Source organism: Schistocerca nitens, chromosome 4 (assembly GCF_023898315.1).
Source record: "Schistocerca nitens isolate TAMUIC-IGC-003100 chromosome 4, iqSchNite1.1, whole genome shotgun sequence".
NCBI lineage: Eukaryota > Metazoa > Arthropoda > Insecta > Orthoptera > Acrididae > Schistocerca > Schistocerca nitens.
Genome location: NC_064617.1, coordinates 859251459 through 859252612, shown reverse-complemented (window position 1 = coordinate 859252612; position 1154 = coordinate 859251459).

Sequence of the window (1154 nt, the reverse complement as noted above, 5' to 3'; positions counted from 1 at the left end):
CAGATTATCTCAAACTACCTTACATATTTCATGGAAAAGTGATACTTGTTGTCATTACCCAGCATGTTGCAGGGACCTCGCAAACCGATTTGCAGGATGAGTGTATTACAGAAAAATCTGTGGATATTCTAAACTAATGTTACACTACGAGTCCTGAAACAAGACACAAAATAACTTGTGCAGTGCACTATTCTACCGAACTGTTAGAGAAACTGGATACAATTAACAAAACACAAATAATAATAACCAACTGATCGAGAAACTTTGATAAAGAAATGGCAGAAGAAATCGTTGATTTTATCAACTGCGGGGTGTCTACTGATCAAACAGGACTCTAGACTGCAGCTGAAACTGTAGAGCATGCAGGTGAAGGGTGTACTTCACATTTAATCTCGTAAAAACGCCTTCCAGTTCACCAGAAGAAAGTGGAGACGAGACAGAAATCGACAGAATTTCATCATAATCGAACGTAAATAGAAAGCTATATTTTTATAGATATATTCACGAGATTCTCATGTAGCGTTAAAATACTGCGCAGAAAGTTTATGAGCTAAATGAACAATCTTCCATTTTTAATGGCTCTGAGCACTATGCGACTTAACTTCTGAGGTCATCAGTGGCCTAGAACTTAGAACTAATTAAACCTAACTAACCTAAGGACATCACACACATCCATGCCCGAGGCAGGATTCGAACCTGCGACCGTAACGGTCGCTCGGCTCCAGACTGTAGCGTCTAGAGCCGCACTGCCACCCCGGCCGGCTCCATTTTTTATAATAAGTAATGCCAGTAAGACATGCCGAAAGCCGGCCGTTGTGGCCGAGCGATTCTAGGTGCTTCAGCCCGGAACCGCGCGACAGCTACGGTCGCAGGTTCGAATCCTGCCTCGGGCATGGATGTGTGTGATGTCCTTAGGTTAGTTAGGTTTAAGTAGCTCTAAGTTCTAGGGGACTGATGACCTCAGATGTTAAGTCCCATAGTGCTCAGAGTCATTTGAACCATTTGAACATGCCGAACTTCATCCAAAATGGGCATTGAACTCGAACGTGTCAAAAACCATGCGCAAACAAAAAACTAATAAACAGCTGTGGCGATGGTATTACCAACTGAAGAAAGGTGGAACAAATCACGAATAGTATAAAATGATAGATTCG